This window comes from Rhineura floridana, chromosome 7 (genome assembly GCF_030035675.1).
Source record: "Rhineura floridana isolate rRhiFlo1 chromosome 7, rRhiFlo1.hap2, whole genome shotgun sequence".
NCBI lineage: Eukaryota > Metazoa > Chordata > Lepidosauria > Squamata > Rhineuridae > Rhineura > Rhineura floridana.
In genome coordinates, this window is record NC_084486.1 from 31,668,800 (window position 1) to 31,692,795 (window position 23,996).

The 23,996-nt window shown below is 41.3% G+C and overlaps 1 long non-coding RNA gene across 27 annotated transcripts in view; it reads left to right on the forward strand.

The window, feature by feature from the left end:
* LOC133388792 (uncharacterized) overlaps window positions 1-23,996 on the forward strand; it is an 87,956-nt gene that overhangs the window by 32,647 nt on the left and 31,313 nt on the right. For all 27 annotated transcript variants that reach the window (XR_009763912.1, XR_009763910.1, XR_009763909.1 and 24 more), the window contains exon 2: window positions 21,723-21,812. This is a non-coding gene — a long non-coding RNA (uncharacterized LOC133388792). The remainder of the gene's footprint in view (window positions 1-21,722; window positions 21,813-23,996) is intronic.

Here is a 23,996-nt window from a genome sequence, read left to right on the forward strand (position 1 = left end):
TCCCCATCTAGCAAGTCCTTGAGTCTCCCAATATTATCAATGGTCTTGTGCAGATTCAGCTTTAAATGTATTCACCGTTATCCAGTTCACCACTGATTTCAGATACTCATTCAGGAAAACCACTACTCCACTTCAGCCTAAACATGTGACAGCAAAAAGTGTGCAGGGAGTCAGTGGCACATGCACCACCTCTGTCCCCATGCATGCTGGCCCCTCGCCTTCTCTCTTGACCTTTGGGTGTTTAGCATGAAGGTCTGAAGTGGGCTTCTAACCATTAACTGAATGCAGTTAGAGGCTTCTGCATGATCGGGAACTTTGCATTAGGGATGTCAGAGAAATTCGTTATCTTTGAACTTGGTGTTGAATTAATCCATATTTTGCCTAAATGAACCATTCGTTCTTTATGCGTGTGAGCATGGGATTAAGAAAAAGCTGAAAATTATGTTAATTATGTCAATATAATAATTGTGTTAAAAGTATGTTAATGTTTTCCAAAACTCAGTCCTACTTTTTGTAGGCTACTTTCTGTAAGCTACTTTTCATTAACTTTTTAACATTACATCTGATCTGAAGCACTGAAATGTGTATACCTTTCCTTTGAACTTCTCAGTAAGGGGTGCTGATGGTACCCAATAGCTTAACAAACATCCAATGCTATCTACAGGTTTGCTGCTTCAGGCAAATAGTCACCTCACAGTCACAGCAATGCTGCAAGCACCAGCACAGGGAGCACAAAGATAAGTCAGGCAGAGGAAGAGGAAGGGGGATGGAAGCAAAATTATTACCAAACAAGTTCATTACTGTGTGGGTGGATCAGGCATAAAAACATTTGGGTTTGTTCACTTGAGAGTAATATGTAAGGTGAAGAGAAGAATGCAGCACTTCTGCTAGAAGTTTATTTACACAGACGTCCCTCTCTCCTCTGCTCAGGGTCTCAGTCTTACACACTCACACAGATAAAAGAAAACATTGTGCAGATAATCTTCTAAATCTGTTTACAAAACAACTACATATACATATTTTTTTAAAAAAGAAAGACACTTAAGATACATGTGCAATTGCTAAAACAGATAAGCCCGGTCACTATTTGAAGATAAATAAAGTAGCATCAACAAAAATAACTTATACTTGTTACGTAAGAGGCATTTGTGTCCTCCACAAGGCAAAACAAAAGTAATTATATCTTCACAAGCCACGGCAAAGGGGTGTGTGTGTGTGGAGCCATCAAATTACGAAACACAAACAGCTATGGATTGGGATTGATTGAAGGTCAAACAAACACAGCAAATCACATCCCTACCCTGCATTCAAGGAGACTTCTAAGTGTGTTCAGCTGAACAGGCTTACAAGCCCCCTTCAGAACTTCCCATATGCCTTTGTTGTAGAACTCTGAGTATTACTTTACTTGCATGGGATATTAAGGCAATAGTTTGACAATTACTGCATTCCCCGGGATCCCCTTTCTTTGGAATTGGGATGTATATTGAACGCTTCCAGTCTGTGGGCCATTGTTTAGTTTTCCATATTTGTTTACAAATTTTTGTCAAAGTTTGGAAAAGAAAACAATGGCCCACAGACTGGAAGCGTTCAATATACATCCCAGGGAATGCAGTAATTATCGAACATTACCTTAATATCCCATGCAAGTAAAGTAATGCTCAAGATTCTACAACAAAGGCTCTTACCATTTATGGAACGAGAAACACCAGATATCCAAGCTGGATTTAGAAAGGGAAGAGGTAACAGAGATCATACCGCAAACATACATTGGATAATGGAATGGACCAAGGAATTTCAGAAGAAAATCACCCAATGTTTTATAGATTACAGCAAAGCCTTTGATTGTGTAGATCACAAAAAACTATGGAATGCTTTAAAAGAAATGGTCGCTGATTCATAGGGTTGCCATAAGTCATAATCGACTTGAAGGCACATAACACACACATATAAATGTTTTGAGTGGATGTGGCCTTAGACAGTTAAAAATATCTAACTTCTCACTGAAAGTCATGGAATAGTCCCCTTTTCATGGAGGATGAGTGGGCCCATGAACTGGGGGGGGAGGGTATTTGGCCCAGCTTTATTAGTTACCACTTAGCAAATCCTGCTCCATCTTGAACACATGCGTTTACACAGAATCATGGATTAAGTTTCACTAATTTGTTCCCACAGAAGAGTGTCCTAACAGAAGGAATAAAACCAAAGAAATCTATGCCATTACCTTTCACTCTCAGAAGGCTTCCTGACAGATGGAAAAACAGGAACACTGCCACAGGCTGACAGTGCTCTCAGCCATCTCGCAGCAGGAAGATTGCTTCAGACTTCACACAGCATTTTCTATATGTTTGTTTTTATTTTGCTAACTGTCCTGCAGAGTTAGAAGCAAGCACTCTACATGTAGTATGCAGGAATGTAGTAGTGACATAAGCACAAGTTGCCAGTTAAAACAGTTTTGATCCAGCAGTCCTGGCAGGTACTGAGATCAGACGTTTTTGTGCCTTTAGAGAGTCTGCTTTGATCACCTAAACCATCCACTGTAAAGAAGGAACCTCATGCCAAGGTTTGCAGTCAGTTCTTTCTCTCATATTGGCTTACAGCTGGGCAAAGGTAGATGTGACACTGAAGATCCATGATCAAGATCACTCACATTAAAAAATTTTTTTAGTAGTAGTCATGTGGGGATGGGAATCAGATTAGGACTGGTAGAAAGGGGGTTGAATTCGTTGTCTCCTTTGTTTGCCCAACTGAAATGCCCTGAAGATATAATCAGCTCTGTTCTGCTCTGACGACTTATAATTTGGTTTTGAGAATATGATTTTTTCTTATGGGACCCAGTGGTTTTGGGGGCGGCACAAAAGTAGTAACTGTCAAAGGACAGTACCAGAAATAGGAAGTGAATGAATTACATAACCCTCTTTTTCAAGTGTAGATATGAACAGCTCCTGACAAAATTATATGAGTGGACCTCTATGCTCCAGTAATGCTGGTAATGAAATACTCTATATTTTAATGAAATCTCTAGAAATCTCTGCCTGCTATTTCTGGTACAGTGCTGATACCTGTCCTTCAATTTCTTGAACGTTTTCTTCCCCTGCAAAAGATGCCTTCATTTTCCTTCCTCATTCTCAGGGCGCTTTAGAATGCCTTTAGAATTGGGATGGGTGAAGGGTTCAGCTCACCTTATCTTTGTGAGAGGGCCAAGGGTGGCAAATGTATTTTTGTTTCCCATTAAACATTTCCCGACCACATGTACACCAGACATTCCTTCCACTTTTATTCCACTTTAAATAGTCATGGCTTTCCCAAAGAATCCTGGGAAGTGTAGTTTGTGAAGGGTGCTGAGAGTTGTTAGGAGACCTCTGTTCACAGAGCTACAATTGTCAGAGTTCTCTGGGAAGAGGGATTGATTGTTAAGCCACTCTGACAGTTGCAGCTCTGTAAGAATAGGAGTCGCCTAATGACTCTCAGCTACCTTCACAAACTACCCTTCCCAGGATCCTTTGGGGGAAGCCATGACTGTTTAAAGTGGAATAATAGTGGAAGAAATGTCTGATATGAATGTGGCCCCCCAGCGCTGTGCTGGAAGGCTGGAGACTGAACACTTGAGCTTGGTGTGTTTGCTGATTTGGTTATTAAGGGAGTCTTTTTACCAATTAAACAGGATTTTTTTTTTAAAAAAAAAATCTTTCTGCATAGATTTCTTTAAAATGAAATAGATTTTACTTTTTAAAAACAACAATGAACAGCTGTCAGGTGCACAGTATGCCATCTTCCTGCAGTCCCACGCTTACAAGAAAGGCCAGCCAAGGACATGGTGAGGCTTTCAGGAAGCGTGGGCATGCAGGAAGTCTGCAGTAGGCAGACCACCGAAGAGATGATTTGTAGAATGAAGGAAGCCATCTTTCATCCCCCAGTCACCTCAAAAGTAAGGCAAGCACAAAACCCCACACACCACTAAAGACAATTTTGCCAAAAAAAATTCTCCCTTTTGCTCATTTTCTAATCCAATTACTTTTCTCGTTAATTGATGGAGAGTAGTTGAGGGGGAAAAAAACAGAAGAAATTTTCATCACTGTACTAATTACTTCTCTTCAGGTTCAATTCTTGCTAAATGTGTTGCTCTCATTCCTGAATATAATATGCAAATTGGGTTATTTACACGCGCACAAACAAGTGGAAACCTTTATGAGGAGCAGAAGAAGTTTCTGTCCTCGTGAGTCTCCCAGGAGAGCTCTCATGCAGAAAAGTGTGCAAAAGTATGTCAGCAAGCTTCCAGAACATTCTGACTACTGTGAAGGTGTATGCAAAAGGGTACGTCTGAAATTTAAAGTGCCAGGTTGCCATGATCATCCAACTAGACAGTAATCCCCTGACAAGCTTGGCATTTTGTGAAGAATGTTGCTCAAATACACATTTTTGCCATCTTTCCTTGGGGCAAGCTATTGTAGAACTCTTTTGAGTGGAGATTTAAAATACTTTTCATGTCTAGGTATTTGGGGTAACACGCTTCAGGAAAACAGCTGGATATAATTCTGAAATGGTTACAAAATGTGTCTGGAAATGTGTTTGTGCATGTCTATGGTGAAAGGAAAGGGGCATGAAAACAAAGGCTTGTCTTTAAATTCTGAGTACACATTCCTTAACCATTTCCTCCCTGAATAAATTTAATTTAAATATTACCTTGAAATGAGTCACATTATCAGGATCCCTGTTGATTGTGACTTCTCCACAGGTGTCCTTTGAAGGATGCTTTCATATGAGAGAAAATATTGTGGGTTGGGTGGGTAGGAGGCATTGAAAGGCCGAAGTGCATTGGGGGACAAAACTGGGAGGGGTTATACAAGCTAGAAAAAGGGATAATAGAAACACCCTCATCCTAAACATATTTTCTAAGTCCTACTGATTTTGATGTAGTTAACTTTCAAGTAAGCAGGCTTTGGATAATTTCCCATTTAATTCCCAGTTTATAATTCAGTTGCAATTTGTATGTGAATAGGGCCTGTCCTTCAAGTCACCCTGGGTGTAAGTGAGGGAGTGAGCTACAAGTACTTGTTTAGGGGAGGGAGGATGCTAACCCCTCTTACTCCCTTTAGAAAACCATCTCCACCTAGCAGCATTTTTCCTCCTTGGCTTCCTTCCAGTCTCAGGGCCTGCTTGGGAGGGATATAGCTTGGGTGGGGAGGTTTGCAAGGGACATTGCAGTCAGTGGGGGATGGGTTTTGCACAAGAAAAAAGTGGGCAGCACCAATTCCAAGCTCCTCCCCTAAAAGAAGCAACTCACAAGGAATTAAAGAAAGAGCAGAGTTTATTTGTCGGAATCAAAGCACTACTGTTTTCTGTGGTTACATCTAACATATTTTACATTATTTATTATTATTTATTAAATCTATATCCCACCCTTCCTCCTAGTAGGAGCCCAGGGCAGCAAAGAAAAACACTAAAAACACCCTAAAACATCTTAAAAACAGACTTTAAAATATATTTAAATAAAACAACTGTTACTGGTCACTTCTTATCTTCTGGGTGAGTTCTCTTGGGAGAACAGTTGAAAAAGAAAAAGAAAATTGGAGTGCTTTTGCAAATAGACAGCACTATTTCTTCACATTGTGAAGCTTGCCTCTTGGGGTTTTTTTTGGGGGGGATGGTTCAGCAGTTCCTCTTCCATGTTCACTGCACTTTCTCTTAAATCATGGCCTGTGATTCTATGTATAGGTGTTCTGCTGTCATGTCTAGCCTGCCCCTTATTATTCCTTTTCTGTGCCCCCTTTTTCATGCATTAGCACTTGCTTCTTTTTCTTGTTGGAGAATCCAATAGGATATTGGTTCTCATTCATCAGGATGCCTTTCCTCTTGATAGCCTTGAAATGTTTGGCTTCATTCACATGGTTCATGCACATGTCATCTCCTGTGGGTTGGAGCATGATGTGGCAGAAGCAGTGAGGAATGGAAAGAGTCCCAAGAGAGAGATGTGTTGCTTGGCCATGACAACTTGTGCCCCAACATCCCACTTAAGCTCCTGATATCAGAAAGAGAGAACCATGCATTCTTGAGGAGCCTTTCTTGCATATCTCTGGAATCAGATGACTGTCTGCAGTGCTTTCCAACAAAGTACTTGAAAGAACATATTTTTCTAACATCTTCCCAGCACATCTTGAAACTTATAATTAATTATACAGCTACAAGAGGTGTTTAAGGTGGGAAATTCAACAGACTGAGCTGAGGAGGAGCCTTCATTTGCCTGCGAGATCCAAGCCTACTTAAGGAGACTCTGGGGGGAATCCAGTTGCTGAGTCAACGTCTTAGAGCCGTGAGGTCATGCTTAGTCAGGGTTGGAGCAGTGCAAAGTTCCTAGAAAGAGTAGTTAGGTTAATGAGGTGAACTGCTTTGGATGTATCTATTACTTTAATAAAAAGAGAAAAACCCACAGCCATGTTTGAGCCAGGTTACCTCAACTTCGGGCAGGACACCGCCTTGGGTTCCATGATGAAAGAAAGGCGGGGTATAAATGTAACAAATAAATAAATAAACAAATAAATAAAACCTTAATGGGTGGAGAAGATAAAAATCCCCTTTCCTGTTATAACAGATCTATGGACAAAAGCATAAAGCAATCAGGTGGTCCAACTACTGTTTTTACTGAGAGGACAAACTTAAGAAGGCAGATGGAAAGAACACACAATCAATCCAGTGTTCTGACTCAGACCTTTTTATGAAGGACACAGGCAAGCACATCATGATCCCACCATTAGAAGAACTGAGCATGTAAATGGTACATTGATGTAACTTGTGTAAGTGGTACATTGATGTATGCCTAAAGGAGAACATAATGACTTCTCTACACACTCATTCTCCAAAAAGGAATAAGGTCAAGGTATTATCTGTTTGGCGGTCTTGGAAGATGGCGGTTTAGTTAGACACTAAATGCAGAGCTCCGCTTCTTAGTATCCTTTATCATTTTAAAGCCTCCATTTGAAGGTTAGTAAACTACTACGTCTCAGCCGAGATCCTTTATTAACTATATATTACCAGAGACTCGGAAAATAACATTTTTTGTGTGATCTGAGACATCATCTCCTCTTCCCCCGCTAATTAATGACTGACAACAGCCCCGAAGCCATCTGAGACCTCTGAAGACGGAGCCCACTAAGAACAAACTGCTTTTGGCTGGAATCGCGAGTGCTTTTTACAAGTCCCTTAAATGGTTCAAACACGGAAAAGGTGTTATGAACAAGATCAAAGCTCTCAAAAGACTCCTGATATGTCTGGAAAAAGGGACTCCCAACTCAAAATCACAAACTTTTTTTTACTAAGTCAAGAGGACAAAACAAAAAATAAAGAACTATGTACAGCAGGGAAACCTTTCAACATACCCCTAAAGGAATATCACTGCCCCGGACTGGAAACAGCCAACAAAGAAATCACTACGACTGAAAACGTGGAGGAACTTCAAAGTTTGGAGCATGAAACAATCATGCAGTCCCCACTTGATCAGATCCTACCTTCCAACTCGGCGCAGACCTCCGAGCTTGCGTTGCCGCTGACTCCTGCTCCCTCTGTGGATAGACCATTACAATCAACTTCAAGTGCCTCTCTTGATGATTTTATTGCAGTCCTTGATAATCAGAACCTGTCTTTTACACATCCTCACCATTCTTCAGCTCGCCCCACAGAGACCATAGACAATAAAGAAATCGAGCAATTAGGCCAAAAACTCTTGCTAACAGGCCAAAAGTGCCTACAGCTACAATCGGCAATTGCTGCCAAGGAAACCGAGAATATCAAAGCCCTTTTAGATGAAGCAGTTGGGCTATTAAAATCTCAAACGGAAGAACTGGTTAAACTCCACCCCTTTTCATACAGCCTCTTGAATTCTCACAATTTAACAACCATGCCGAAGACTTCAAAGAACAAGAACCCCTGTTCGATACTTAAAAGAAAAAAATTAAGATGTACTAAAAATTATAAATTTTCAAGAAGTGAGCTGCTAAATTTCCAGAAACTTTTTAATCGACTTCACCGAATCATTAACAACCAGCAAACAGAACTACAAATGACGAAAATGACTATCTCTTCGCCAGAATTACAGATCCCTGAACCAGGGAGAATATCCTGCGCAATTCAAATGGAAACTCCGCTTGAATATACGACTTGTTTGAATATGTCAGTTATGCCCCCTGCTTTTAATTTGAAGGATAAAAGCGGGAATTACTCCGTAAAGGACAAAAAACTCCACCCAGGGACAAAATCAGAACACTGGCTCCTGAAACACAGTCCCAATAAACTTGCTATACTGAACCTGCCAATCCCCAGAATCAAAGAAAATGAAACTAAAAGGAAACAAAGAATCTGCAACGCCCTTCAGTCGCTAGGTCTGAAAGTGCTCTGGCCTAGGGATATACTGAATGTGGAGAACTTATATAATTCGTCTATGAATACATCTATTTTATTAACTCTAGTATCTTCTGATGTTACTGCCCGAATAATTGCAAATAAACCTTTTTTTAGTTCCCGAGGAATAAGTGTTCAAAGGCATTTTACAAATTTAGCAAAACCCTTACCTCTACTCATTAAAAGAAAAACACCATTGATAAACTCTCCTTTACAAAATGAAAATGGGGATTTCCCTCTGACAGAGGAAACTATACCTCCAAATCTTGGAACTTTGGCCTCATATCCAAATCAGATCCCCTCTCTCAGTCTACTTCACCAAAATATCATCTCCTCGTCAGTAGGGCTTTCCATTTCAATGAACGAGAAATCCTATCCGACCTCCTTAATACAAGAAGAATCAAGCCTTGAATTATTGAACTTTACTTCTGCTGACCTTATCACATTAGACGCGGTAAGTTCCTCTCCGCTCTCTGTCCCTTCTACTGAGTCGACCATATTACCTGTTAATATAGAAACCATTAAGATGGACCAAGAAAAAACTTTTGACTTTTCATGCGAGGGTGAGGAGGAATTAACAAATTGTTTTCACATGTTCACCGATCTCAAACAGACTATGGTAATTAACAAACTGCAGAATCTTTTAACAAATCTTAGGAACAAAAGGACAGGCTCTGGTTTTTTGGAGGATTTCAAACTGGGATCTTCTCCCAGAGGCTTGCCTCCACTTTCAATAACTGTATCAAATGTATCCCCACACTATTCAAATGTATGTATACCGAGCTCAAGATGTGAGATAATAGTACACAAAAATTCTGAGTTAGACTGATAAACTCTTTTCCTACTACCTAAAACCCTGACTCTGCCCTCTATTAAAGAAACCAACTTTAACTTAACCTCAGAGGGCGAGTTCCCCCTTTATGAGAGGGAAATAAATGGGAATAAGAAATTTAATCAACTTAAAATTGTTTCTTGGAATGTTGCTGGCTGGGTATCCAAACTAAATTGCCCAGAATGTGTAGAATTTCTGAGATTGCTAGACGTAATATGCATCCAAGAAACTTGGTGCTTAAACAATATAGCCCTGCATGGCTTTGAGACTGTAGAATTATCGGCTAAACCAGCACTAACCAGAGGTAGACCTAAGGCTGGATTAGCAATCTTGATCTCTTCTAAATTAGATGTTAAAATTACAAAACTAAACTCCTGTGATGATTTCGCAATAGCAGCCCTATTAGAGACAAATACCCTATCGATCATAATAATAAATATATACATTCCACCCTCCACTCTTAAGAACACCACAACCTCTATTTGGAACTATTTGGAAAACTATATCATAAATTTAGAACAAAAACATCCAAAGGCCCATTTATTAATCATGGGAGATCTGAATGCAAGAATAGGTCCAAACAATGATATTCTGGCCTTATCCCCCTTATGGGGCGACATTGACAATGATGATCTAAAGCCACAATATAACAGAAGTTCCAAGGATCAGAAGATTAATTATGCTGGGATATGTTTAACTCAACTGGCAGCGTGACTAAACCTTGAGATACTTAACGGACGTGAGGGGGTAGATAATTTTGCAGAATATACTTTTATTTCTGGACGCGGAAGTAGTGTGGTCGATTACATGCTGACACCTCCTACTTTATTACCATACATTAACAACTTTTCAGTGGGGGACAGGCTAGAAAGTGATCACCTCCCCCTATTACTCAATCTTTCTTTAACTGACAAGCATAATCTCCTTGCAAAATCTCCTAGAGAAAATCTAGCTTCTCCAATATACTATAGGAGAGCATATTGGAATCCCAGTACTAGCAATAAAATTGAGAGATTCCTAGTCTCCTCACAAGCTTCTACACTAAGGAACCGTATAATCAAATCAAATACAATCTCAGAAAGTTTAATAGATTATTCTTCATTATCCTTAGCCCTAGAAAATCTTTTGAAGGTGTCTAATCAACTGCGCCAACCAATCTCTGTAAAATACCCCAGTTGGTTTGATAAAGAGTGTAAAGATGCCAAGCAGATTTTAAGAGGAATATATTACATCTACAGAGAGGCAGATGGTAAGACACTCCCTCCTGAATACTACTCTGCAAAAAGAAATTATAAAAGGGTAATCGCTCTTAAAAAGAGACTGGCACAACAGGATAATTGGAAGGCGCTAATAAGTGCGTCGTTAAACAATGACTCTAAGCTGTTTTGGGCCCTAGTCACCAATGCCCTAGGATCAAATGCGCCCTCCTGAATTATGGGAGCACCATTTTTCTACACAGTTTTCAAATTATAAAAACAAGTCCCACAGTTCTACTTTCCTAGTGGACATTTGTACTTTACCAGATTGGCCTCCGGTCGAACAAGATGAAATAGTCCTTTTGATCAATAATCTTAAAAAAGGCTGAGATATGGAATAAACGGAAATCTAACTAAATCTATTCCTGTAAACATAGGGGTTCGCCAAGGCTGTGTTTTGGCTCCCTCTCTATTCAATCTCTTCCTCAATGATTTAAGTAATGAATGCCATAATGAAAACCTGCATTCTCCTAAAATAGCAGGAGTGAGTTGCCCCATGCTTCTCTATGCAGACGACACGGTACTGATGTCTTTTTCCGAAATCGGTCTCAAGCGCCTCCTTCGAATTTTTATAAATTATTGTGAAAAAAATTATCTCTCTATTAACTTTAACAAATCTAAGGTAATGGTTTTCTCCAAAAAGAGACTGAATACACAATGGAAAATAAAGGACAAAATGTTTGAACAGGTCAAAAAGTATAAATACCTTGGAATTATATTTTGCTCTACACTTTCCTGGACCTCCCATATCCGGGCTGCAATACAAGCTGCTTATAACACCATTAGAGTTACAATCAAATTTTTTCATACCAAAGGTGGCCATTTTATTCCCGCTGCACTAACAATTTTTAAAACCAAAATCCTCTCACAATTGTTATATGGTATCCCAATTTGGATTTTAAATTTCCACAATAAAATAGAAACATTATTCTCAAGCTTCCTCCGTTCTATTTTTGGACTTCCAAAATGTGCCTCTCCTGCTGGCCTTCGCCTAGAGACCGGAATCCCCTCAATAGAATGTACAGCCTGGATACAGCCCTATAGGTTTTGGCTTAAAATAGCTTATTCTGAGCCCCATTTAGGGCTCTTGCACCTAATTTGGAAAGATCCCTTCGAAAATACATGGACCAAAACCTTTAGTGGGAAGCTAAAATACCTAGGCCTGTCTCTTGAACTATTATCATCTTGGAACCTAGCGATGGCTAAGTCTACCATCACCCAACGATTAAAGGATATTGACCAACAATATCTAATCTCAAAGGCCCACACATCGTGCTCCCCAATGCACTTTAATTTAAGTTTCCGTTTTCCATCTTCAGCAATATATCTGGAAGAGTTAACCTCCTCACACTACAGATTTCTGTTCTCTCATGCCAGATTCAACTGTCTACCATCAGCTCTCTTAACGGGTCGTTATCAAGGTATCCCGCTAGAAAGACGCTACTGTATTTGTAATCAGAATTTACCTGAAACCCTGGAACATGTCCTACTTAACTGTGAGATATACAATGTTCCAAGAGTTAAATTAATTTTACCATCCATTTCTACCTTTTCTGATAGAACACCAGAATGGATTGTTCACTTTCTTTTGTCTGATAAAGACAAAACTCTAACAGAACTAGTTGCCAAATTTCTCTATTTATCACAATCCATACGTAAAAACCAGGTTCGAAATATGCACTCTTGATTTAATGACTTATTTTAATTCTCTGTTCTTGACAAATTGCTAGACAAAGAATTTTGCCTATTAGCTTAAAACTGAACTTTGGCTTATTTCTATCTTGTTTTACTTTTAATTCTATTACTGTTAAATGTACTTACCTGTATATTTAAATTGTATATAACCAGCTCGGGTCTATGACTGTAATAAATAAATAATAATAATAATGAATAAGGTCAAGTATAATAATAGGCTAAGAAACAAACTCTTGTCAGATCTAGTCCAATATAGGATGGATTCTTTCATTTGCACAGCATTAGGATTTTGTAAATTTATACAAATTAACAATAAAATAAGTTCAGAGCCTTCTAAACTAATGTCTGAATTCAGGTAGTTCAAAAGTCATTCTCTATATACATTTTTCCAAATAAAATTAAGAGAAAGCCCTGAAGTGAACAGTACAGTTTAAATAACCCACATTTTATTATACAGCCATGAGAGTGGCTGTATACTATAACCAGCGTGGATTTTTCACATTCCGCAATGTTAAATTGAAGATACCCCCATGTCATTCTGATGCTTCCCATAAGCTCATTTCAAAACAAAACCTTACAAAACTTACAGTTCTGAACTCAGAAACACTTGCTTAACCCTCTACATTTTCATGGCAATACACAAAACAGGCAGAGAGAATCAAGAGTTCAAAGTGTAAAACAAGAGAAAAAAAATCCCGACCCCTGTTGGACTTTCTTCTGTCAGTGGTCTCATAATTTGTTGAAATTAATTAAAAAATCAGCCATGTTCACAGAGTATGTGTAATCCTGTTACTGGCCTTGCTCCATATTCTGACCTTCACCTTCTGCCGTTTAAAAGTAAAAAAAAAATATGCCTGACTGATTTTTAATTAATTTAAGAAATTTAACACTGAAGTCGATAAACAAGGGCATGTTCAGTAGGAACCAACTGTCATTGTTCTAAAAACCAGACTCACAGTTGCTTGGCTTGGCTAATCAGGGGTCCCACACCCATGACAGATCTTTATTTCACATTAGACAGTCATGGCTTCCTCCAAAGAATCCTGGGAAGTGTAGTTTGTGAAGGGTGCTGAGATTTGTTAGGAGACTCCTATTCCTCTGACAAAGCTCCAGTAGCCCCTCTTCTGGGGACTGTAGCTCTATGAGGGGAATAGGGTGTCTCCTAGCAACTCTCAGCACCCTTCACAAACTACACTTCCTACGATTCTTTGGTGGAAGCCATGACTGTCTAAAGTGAAATGAAGGTCTGATGTAGACATGGCCAGCGACAGCTTTGGATTAAATTTGGGTGGGACACTACATGTGCCTGCTGTAGAATAAACAAGTGGAGGAAACTGAAAAACAATGATACTGTTCACAATGTTTTCCTTTTGGAAAGGAAAGAGGCTTTCCTTTTGCCCAGTGTCCTCCCATTCATTCATTCTTCTCCCCTTCCACTTCCTCCCTCCTCCTCCCCTTCCTCCACTTCTCTCCCCCTTCTCTTTCTTCTCTGCCCCTCCCCCAGGTTAGTTTCACCTATCCTGAGCATGAATGTACAGGTGTAAATCCCACTGAACTCAAAAAGCATGTAAATGATCAAACCTGCCCTTCCCTCCTCCTCCTCCCTATCTCCTCCCTCTTGCCCCTCCCCTCCCCTCCCCTTCCCTCTCATTCCACCTCCCTCTCCCCCCTCTCCTCTCCCATTCTCCTCCCCATGGTCAGTTTTATCTATCCTAAGCATGATTGCATGGGAGTAAATCCCATCGAACTCAATAAGCATGCAAATGATCAAACCTGTCCTCCTCCTCCCCTCCCCTCGCCCTTTCTCCTCCTCCCCTCCCCCATGTCAGATTTGCCTATCCTAAGCAGTATTGCAGGGGAGTAAATCCCACTGAACTCAATAAGCATGCAAATGAGCAGTCTATTCTCAGCAAACTTGCACAGGATTCCATTTCTTGCCTCCCAGGATAAAAGGCAGAGAAATTAACTAATAGGCAAAAAAAAAAAAAACCTTGCAATTTAACAAGGTACCTATAGCCAACCAATATTTCTATCAAACTTTAAAAAGCAGGGAAATTGGGCAGTTACAGTGAATGCACCAGTGGAGCAGGAGATCTGACCTCCTATCTGAGATATTGCACTGCCCTACAAATTTGTCAAAATGCAAACACAATTTGGGTTAGTCTTTCATAGTCCAATCCATTTCCTGGGTAGCTTGGAAGAATTTGGTAACATGTGCCTCTGAGCATATGGTGAGTGGTGGCAACACCTGCAGTCAATCCAAATAACAGAAACAAGATATGTACTGTGCTGATCTTATTTTAGCAGGGAGGAAGCAACAGTATTAAGACAGTCGGTATAGATCAGATAGTCACTTTAAATATGTTTGATTTAATCTGCAATTTTAGTGAAATTTCCTAGAGTAAATAATTTTCTTTTGCTTTCTGTGAATATGTGAAGTACAGCAACACTTTGCATAATTTACACTAAAAAATCTCCAGAAACAACTGTGGAACAATGGCACTGACTGTTCTACAGAGTAGTCTTCAGTGGACATGAGGAATGTCTCAGTTTGCACAAGATAAAACAGTGGAAGGTGAAATATATTCTAGCAAAATTCTAGGTATGCTCTATGTTTTTAATTGACCGTGCCCACCTTGCCTTTAATGAAGTGGTATAAACATAGCAGGGTGAAAACATGCATTCTCCTTTTTCCAACAGCTAAAGTCATTTATGAAGTAGCAACATATTGTAATCAGTCTGATTTTACATGAAGCTGCAGTTTCAGATTCAACTGTTAATGCACCCAAAATAGAAATAGAACATAACCTCTAGTTTGAAACACAAAAGGCTGACTTCACCATCATATGACATTGGCCAATAAAAACGCTTTGAAATTAATGAAAATAAATTTGACACAGATTTCTAGGATGAATATGTGAGAGAAATATAAATTTCTAGGTTAGATTCTATAGAAACATTAGTAACACAGGGAAGAAGCAAAGTAAGAAGACCACCAACAAAATACAAAAAATGTAATTTCCCATCTTTGGAGATGTAGTCCTGATTGCCGGTGTTGCCACCACTCACCATATGCTCAGAGGCACATGTTACCAAATTTTCCAAGCTACCCAGGAGGTGGATTGGACTGTGAAAGACCAACCCAATGTGTTTGCATTTTTACAAATTTGTAGAGCAGTCCAATATCTCAGAGAGGAGGTCAGGTCTCCTGCTCCCCATGTGCATTCACTACAGCTGCCCAATTTCCCTGCTTTTTAAAGTTTGATAGAAATAGCTGTTGGCTATAGGTACCTTCTTAAACTGCAAGGTTGTTTTTGTTTTGCCTATTAGTGAATTAATACAACTTAGAAGGGAAACTATCTGGGAACCTTCAGGGGCAAGACCATAGCTCTTTTCCATAGTGCATGCTTTGCATGCAGGAATTCCAGGTTCAATCCCTGGTATCTCTAGGTAGTTTAAAAAAAAGACTGGGAAACAGGTGATGGGAACGAGCTCTGCTTGAGACTTTTGCAGCTATACATTTTCACTGGAGAATGATCAGACAAAATTTTGATTAGAGAAAAGAGTGATAGCAAGAGCATGGCTAGCCTTGTCATTTTAAAACTGAGATACAGATAGGATATGGACTCAGATTTTGTGGACTCATCATTACTTCTGTGCAGTTTGAAGATCTGAGGCAATTTTCTGGTTTTGCCTGAAGCCAGGAAAAGTGATAGCCAAGTTTCAAGATCAAGGCCAGTTCGGCAGCTGCCTGTCAAGATTGCCCACAGCCAGCTGACACCCTGCTGCTATGCTGCAGAAACTTTCTGGATATTTTTTTTATTAACTCTTTTTTATATTTCCATGAATATAGAACTGAGTATGAGCCCACAGTCTTCAAACCATCTTTAAATTCTAATCAATTCACTTCCATTTTAATCCCAGCGTCTGCTCACAGCGTGACACAAAATACATTTCTTTATTGTCGCTGGAGCTGTCCTTTGTCAGGATGATACCAGAGCATACGCAATTGTGTGTGTTTGTGCATGTATATTTTTCACATAGGATATTTTAGTCTTGCATGAAATGAATATAGAAGAAAAGAAGCAGCTGTGTGTAACAATAAAATTACGCACACATATACACACCTATAAAATGATTGGTGGTATCTTTAGTCTCCCAACTAACTGTATCAATAAGTTTGTGTCAGAAATTATGGCATTATGGCTCCCTCCATTACACTGAACAGTTGTGTCAGCATTTCCCCAGTAAACTCATATTTTCAGGGCTCTAAAACTCTGCTATAAAAACCTTAATCAAGCTAAAATTTGTTACGTATGTACTATATATCTCGGCAGAGTGGAGATTTTTATTAATTGCAAAAACAAAACAAAAACCATTCATTGAGGTTAATTGACTTCAGTTGCTTTGAAAATACATGCTAATATATATATTAAACAGTGTTATTTTTTGGCATACTTACTCTTTTCCTAGATATTAAAAGATCCTTGATTGACTGGCTATTTATATAAAGCCAAATACTGTAATATCGTACCACCAGCTATGCTTGCTGCTGTTTTTCCAAATGCTGTTAATCATTTTCATTGGTTCTAATCCCATGTTATCGAATATTCATAGTATGACTTTTTTTTCCACCTGCAAAACAGGTTCTGGGTTCCCTCTTCTTGTACTTCAGCAACAACATTTAGTTTTTGTACTAAGGATCCAATTTGGTTTCAATATGCTCTGAGGCACAAAGGGGTCATTGATTGTGCAGGAGTCAATGTAGTTTTTCATTTTGAGAGAAAATGGATTGGGTTCATTAAATGTACACTGTATATAGGTAATGAACATAATAGATTGAACAATACTAAATGGCAAACTTAATGAAATAAGGAAAGCTTCCACAGTTGCAGTGCTTGGTACATTGCTTGAAGCTGTGATCATTTTTGCTAAGATCTTTGATTTGTATTTTTATGCATCATGGTAATATGTATGAACTCCATGTTTGTCAGGGCAGTAGCATGCATTCATTGAACTGTATGGTTGTGAATGTGATGCACAGTCAGAGAATCTTCCAGTTAATATGGATTTAAATGATCCATCAGGTAATAGTTTTAAGCACTGACTAATATGCTATAGCGAAAATGGCACTTAATTTACAATGATTTATATCCATTTTGTTCCTGTTGCTGTGTCTCTTTATCTACATATGTAGGCTTCACAAAGGCAGGGCTTCTAGGGAGCACTGGCCCTTTTCTCTGAATCAGACACCAGTGGCGTCACTGGGGTTGGTGTTACCCAGTGCAGTAACTCATGGTGTCACCCCCATGGACCTCCTCCCATACCAGACCATACAGAATCCTTAGTAATGTTTTTTATATTTTCTTGTTTTGTATTCTGTTCTACCCAAAACCAATTAAAACATCATTTAAAAAATACTATACAGGCCCTACCTTCATATAACCTTTTGCTTGTCCCATTGTTATTCAATATTGTTAAAGGGTTGTGTAAAGTTACATGCACACCATGCAGTTATACCACTTGAAACAGTCATGGCTTCCCTCAAAGAATCCTGGGAAGTGTAGTTTATGAAGGGTTCTGAGAATTGTTAGGAGAATCCAATTCCCTTCAGAGACCTACAGTTCTCCAGTTCCCTGGAAAGAGAGATTGATTGTTAAACCACTCTGAGAATTGAACCTCTGTGAAGGGAATAGAGGTTTCCTAACTCTCAGCTCCCTCCACCAACTACCCTTCCCAGGATTCTTTGAGGGAAGTCATGACTATTTAACAGGGCTGGTGCCAGGCATGACTGGGCCCTTGGGTGCCAGCCTGCCCTGGGCCCCCCACTCCCAGCCCCCTCCTACAGACCATGTGGGACTGCTCCACCTACCTCTTCTCTTTCTGTGAATGCCCTGCACACTGGGTGCACAGGTCGCTGCCATCAACTAAGATGGCAGCGGAGGCTTCTCTAAGGGGCTGATACCCATACCACCATCTTTGTTGATGGCATGCATGCATGCTACGCTGCATGCATGCAAACGCCTGCCATCAATTAAGATGGCAGTAGGGGCATCAGCCCCTTAGAGAACCCTCTGCTGCCATTTTGGTTGATGGCAGCTGTGCACAGAGCACACAAGGCATTCACAAAAAGGGAGGAGATGTAGGTGGAGCAGGCGGGCGCTGTGGGCCCGCACAGTCTGCCCCCCCCTGAGAGTTCCATCTCTGCTATGTGTGACAGGGTCAGGAGTCAACCCTGCTGAGGATCATGGAAGGGGAGCGCTACCCCCACACCCTAAGGAGGGGCCCTTCAGGGGCCCCTCGGCCAGGACCCAACCTGACCGCCCTTTGGCAGCGGCCCTGCTGTTTAAAAGTGAAATAACAGTGGAATAAATGTATGGCATGAAAGTGATACAAGTCTATATATTTGTGTAAATGAAATGCCATGTTCAATTACTGACAACATCACCCTATTGCTTGTGTGAGGCTTTTATCATTTACAATTTCACATGGTCATTTGTCTTCACAAAGTCACCATACTTTTCTCCCAGGCCCCAGGGCACACCTGTATTGTAACACACTACAATGTTTGCCCATTAATCATTGCTATTATTATACAACACACAGGCCTCTGCAATATTTAGCATCCAAAAAGAACGTTCAGTGAATATCAGGTTTCCCCATTGTCTGGAAGCTGCCTAGGCTCTGCTGCCCACTCTGAATTGGAAAGCCGGCTGGCTCTGGGAATTGCATCACAGTCAGTGAAGTGGGGGAGGGGAAACACTCTGCACATGGACAGAAGCACTGTCCCTGTTTCTTCCTGGGCCAATCTCTGGTATCGGGAAAGGTTCTAATCGCTAAGCTCAGCTGGTTTTCCTCAAATGGGGATGGAGGGGAGAGTCCAAACACAAAACAAGGGTGCAGACTGTGAGAAAGTTCAGCTTTCTCCTGCAACAGGAAGCTCTTAAAAATGCAGCGGGTGGAGGAGAGAGATGGGATGAGAGCCCTTTGACTCCCCCTACCTCAAGCCGCCTTCCAGTGCCACCTGGTAGGGCTGCTTTGAATGCCTCCAATCCCTTACCAGCCCCACCAGCGATGCGCGCCTGTAACGTGCGTGCGGCTCCCTTTCACCTCGTCGCACTGTTCAGCCAGAGACAAGCCAGGAAGATCAGAGGCGAAAGCAGCTCTTTCAAAGGCAGCTGCGAGGAGCCGCATCTTGAGCTGCCAGCAGTGGAAACAACCACCACCCCACCTGCCGCCTGGCATGGGGAGAAATGCCCCCCAGGAGGTATCTGCACCGCCCCAACAACAGCGCCTAATGCTGGCTGGGAGAAGCTGGAGCCGTCGCAACAGGAGTGGCAGGGGCGTGCTCTCCTTCACCTCAGCTTAAGACTTGTGGCTTTCTCCTCTTCCAAGCCTTAACAGAGGAGGTTTTCCAAGCCTTAGCAGAGGGGGTGACACCCAGAGCTGCCCCTAGGCACCGGGAAGCAGGGCAGTTACTGCAGAGTGGTTTTTCCCCCATCCTGCCTGGGAAGCCACTGAGGCACGCAGCCCAAGAGCAGGAAGGGGATTCAAACCTCCCGCCTAAAATTCACAGCTGATGAGCGGGCAGGCCAGGCAGGATGGGGAAAAAAACCCGCTCTGCAGCAACTGCCCTTCTTCCCAGTGCCTACGGGCGGCTCTGGGTGTCACCCCCTCTGATGGTGTCACCCGGTACGGTCCGCACCCCCCGCACCCCCCGCACTCCCCTAGTGACACCGCTGTCAGACATGCCAGCAAAGGTGATCTCAGCTCTAGTAAGCTCCCTCTGTTCTCACAATAATTTTGACTGTGACAGTGGCTCCATTCCTTCAAGAACATCTGCATGTGATTGTTAGCTGCAGACATCCATCTTATTGATTTCCACAGATAGATACTGTGGTTCAGTATCTATACAGTTTTATTTTGTGATAACACTGGTATTTCAGATAATACTATGAAATCAGAACAGCCCCAGCTCTACCTGAATCAGAGTTCTCACCTGTTCCCAGAACTGAGAAGGAGCGACACTCTCTAAACTTCCTCTCTTATTATGTTCATGGAACATTTTTGCACACAAACCTGCCTACCTCCAATTGCACTCCCCTGGCAAAACTTCCATCTGCCCATCATGGCCTGCTGAGTCAGTGCCTTACCCATAGAAATTTGATTCAGTTCGTATTTAAAGCCAAATCTATCAAATGTGCACTTTCCAAAACAATATCAGATTATTTTATCCCTAATTACCCATAAGAAAATGTAGTTTGGGTGGTGGTCATTTGTAGATAACATATACTGTAATGTTGGGAAAATATGGAAGGCAACATTAGACTGTTGAAAAGGGACCTCAGCAGCTAGAAACCAGTGCCAATGAATACTCTAGTGTAGTATGAGCAGTTTACCATAAGCAGATAGATTTTAGTACGAACTCAACAACAGGTTTGTTCTCTCTGGCATTATTCTCTCTGGCATTATTCAGCTTTTGCAATGTGGGACTGACAACTGTAGAAGTGCATCTAGCAAATGTTGTTTTCTCCACTTTTTAAAATGACCTTGATCACCCATTTCTTTGGTTAGTCCTGAGCCATGTTTTTTGTCCCGCATGCTATCCGATGGACCATTTATATTTCCCAGTCCTTGCCTATTCATGATCTGCAAAGCTACATCTTTACCATCCCATCAAGTTATTGTGGCAAAATTTAACATTACTGCTGATGACTATTGGTTTCTAAACAGATAATGTTATATTTCTACATCTAATGTAATTTCCAGTCCATATGCTTCTTTACTGTTTTGATTTACAAATTAATGAGCCAGTTAACTGCCCATCAAGTAGCCATCTGCCTGTGAGGTTATTGTCTATCTGGGACATGAACGATGAAAGGACACAACATATGTGATTGGATTCTCCCCACCCACAATGAAGAAGATGATGATGAAATGATGAGGTGTGAACATAATTTTTTAAATACTCTGAGATGGTGAAACTGAACACATTTACCAATCTCATAGGTTCGTTGAGTGATGCTAAGAAAGGGACATGTGGAAAGTTTACTCCAACTCTAACTTAATTATTTTCAGCAGCAATGTCCCAGCAAACTACTTTGTTGTGAGGTTTACAATTTTCCTAAATACATTGTGTGGAATTTTAAAAAATGTAGGTCTCAAACTTGGTTTCAGATTGTGTAAGTGCAAATGGGGTGATGGGAAGGGTGGCACTGTAAAAGTACTGGAAGGATATGGTACAAGATGTCCTGAGAAAGTGGTGATGCTTAACTACAAGTAGATAAAGATGTTTGCTTAGTGCTGATGCTGATGTTTGTGTACTGATAAGGAAGATCAGTTTCTTAACAGGCTAAGAACAGCTGTCTGTGGGTTCTTGAAAGTCACTATAAGTATGTGCTGAAAACTGCTTGGGACAGAGAACTTTTGGACTAACATGGTATCCCCATGATTGTCTGAATTTCTCTCCAAGCAGCTAATTGCTTTATTTTAATAAAGTGCCTTGGGAAGATCTAACTGAAACACAACACGAAGGTCTGTTTCTTCCACAGTTCATGGTGCTGTGAACCGGATAGCAACACCCACTAGAGAACCAACATTCTGGGTCATCCACCACTGATTCCTTGGCCCCACTTCTAAAGGTAAGAGACCTTTTGAAATCTCTGTTTGGGATTGCCAGTGAGGGTTGCCTGTGCTGCCTGGCCATCTCTTGTTTGGGACTATGCTATCTGACCTTTTGCTGCCAGATCTGTTAGACTCACTATGTAAGTAAATTGTGTACATGCATTTGAAGTACTTTTCTGGGAAGTGTGCATTCAGAGTAGAATTTAAAGTGGTGTCAGCAAATGGATCCCTGTGTGAATTGAGTATCAGTCTCTGACTGAATGAGCCCTATGCTCCTGTGTGAATTGAGTGATCTTCTGAGGGGAAGTCCCATCCATGTGCAGCCGCATCAATCTCTCTGTGAGTCCCACCAGACAGGGCCAGATTATCCATTAGGCTTAGTAGGCTGAAGCCTAGGGGCCCAGAGGTCTTGGGTGCCTGTGGGGCACTGGCCTGAGGGCCCCTGGAGCTGCAGGGGGCCCTCTGCTCTCCTTCCGTGATCCACGGAAGCATCCATGGATGGCCATTCCCCCGCTATACCCCCGCTTTACCTACCTTTCCGTTGTTTTTTGCGGCATGCAGATTTGCCATCAATAAAGATGGCGGCCGAGGTTTCCTTAAGGGACTGAAGCCTCTGCCGCCATCTTGGCTGATGGCATGCATGCATGCTACACACGTGCGTTGCTGCCATCAACAAAGATGGCAGCAGAGGCTTCAGTTCCTTAGGGAAACCTGTGCCGCCATCTTGATTGATGACAAACCTGTGCACGCCGCAAAAAACAATGGAAAGGTAGGTGAAGCATGGGGATAGGGGGGCCCAAACACCAATCAGCCTAGGGGCCCTCCTCAGCTTAATCTGGCCCTGCCACCAGACTGTGACTGAAGCCGGTTGAAAGCAAGGATGTATGGTAGGATTGAACCAAAGGATACTATTTGAATGGTCAAACTTTCCCTTCCCCTTCTCTCACCAGTTTATGGGCCAGATCTAACTGTGAGAAAATGCATATTGTGCTGCTGTTACACAGTCTTGCCTCTGGGCATTAGGTGAGTTAGGTGGGTGTTGTGTTGTAGCAGATCCCATGACCAGACTGGAATCCCAAAATAAGCTTCTCCCATATTAAAGACCCATGTGAATTGAGTAAGGAAATGGTGTGTGTGTGTGGAGGATCCAAGGGTGATGTACTGACCCCACCAAAAGTAACACCAGCTTTTTATATGTACAGCAATTATGGTCAGGATAGGTATACCAGGAGGGAAAGTGTACACTAAGGGAAGGCTGGAAATGGTATGAATTGAGCATGAGCTGCCAACTGGTGGACATTGTGTGAATTGTATCCCCAACTAAAGTCCCAGGATTCTGAAGAAGAGACTCCAGAAGATATTATAGACTTTTTTTACTAGTAGTTCCCCCCAAATGTATTGCAAATTGTATTTTTGAGTGTCTGTAATAAAATTGGTTACCAAAAAGTGTATTTGGTACACATTTGAAATGGAAATGAAGTGTTGCTAAATAATGCTATGAGAACATTTTTCTGCTCTTTGACTTGTGAACAAAACATAGGTGTGCCTAGGTGATTTAAGAATGTAGCTGAAGGTGAGAGCATGTGTAAAAGCAGATAGAATTAGAGATCAGGGAACTGTGTTAAAAGATTCCCTATGAGGAATAGAAGGGTATTTGCAAAGGCATCCATTTGGTGCAAACACTAGGGTTTTTTTTAAAAAAAGCCCCATATGCTCATTGCAGTGAAGGGGAAGCTGAGGCTGCAAATGGTTGGGATACAGTATGTTGTGAAGGAAGTGTGAGGAGAAGGCAGGAGAGCTAAACTGAAGGATTAGGAAATGTAACTATTTTCCTGCTTATCTTACTTCTAACCAGGAGGGACCGCCCGCGGGCTTAGCCCTATTGCCAGGGGGCCTGGCCGAAGCCGTGCTCCCCTCATTTTGAGCTGCATTGTTGGAAGGAATCAAGTTAATTTCAGCCGTTACCTGATGGTTGGAGTGGCTTATAAAGGTTGGCCTGAATTGATTGGCCGGCCACCCAGTTTGTAGGGCCGTACGTGTAGCCAATGGTTTGGGATGCTGGGGCCCTCCGTTATTGACAGGAATATGGTTACCATCTTGCAATTTTCCTAAAAGTGTTTTTAGGCGAGTCATCCTCAGGACAATTGCACTTTGCTCATTCTTTGGTAATCCGCAGAAGGATTCAATCAGCTGAGTTTCTT